Consider the following 537-nt stretch of genomic DNA (forward strand, 5'->3'; position numbering starts at 1 on the left):
TATATACGTCGAGAGGTAGGCCCCGTCGTTTATCGTCCCCAGCTCGACCTGCACCAAATATTCAAGGGCCAGTCAGTATACAAATCATGGTAATTCCATTTCTTAAAAAAATATTTTCTTTCAAGAAACGTATACTTCGGTCTACATTCACCCTCTGTCTTTCCTGTTTTAAGATAAAAATAGACCAATTTGGATGAAGATTTAACTGCTGTTTCTAGCATTCCAGGTGACTATATAGCTCGGGCTGTTGTCCAGTCTGGTACCAATGTCGTCATCGATGGATGACAGATGAAAAGAAAACGATATAATAAAGCAACAACAACGATGACAACGACAGCAGCAGCTACAGCAACAACAACAACAACAGCAGCAGCAACAATAGCAGCAGCAGCAGTAGTAGTTGTAGTAGTATTAGAAGCAGCAACGACTAAGAAACGTGGAAAGAAACAAGACATAGAGATGCTTAATCATGACCGTCCCTTCAGGTGAGAGAGACAAAGAGGAGAGAGAGAGAGAGAGAGAGAGAGGGAGAGAGAG

At 42.1% G+C, this 537-nt stretch overlaps 1 protein-coding gene across 1 annotated transcript in view; it reads right to left on the reverse strand.

The window, feature by feature from the left end:
• The window catches only part of LOC106870818 (cytochrome P450 1A4), a 13,594-nt gene that overhangs the window by 7,125 nt on the left and 5,932 nt on the right, over window positions 1-537 (reverse strand). The window lies entirely within an intron of this gene.

The sequence above is a fragment of the Octopus bimaculoides genome, chromosome 15 (assembly GCF_001194135.2).
Source record: "Octopus bimaculoides isolate UCB-OBI-ISO-001 chromosome 15, ASM119413v2, whole genome shotgun sequence".
In the NCBI taxonomy this organism is placed as follows: Eukaryota; Metazoa; Mollusca; class Cephalopoda; order Octopoda; family Octopodidae; genus Octopus; species Octopus bimaculoides.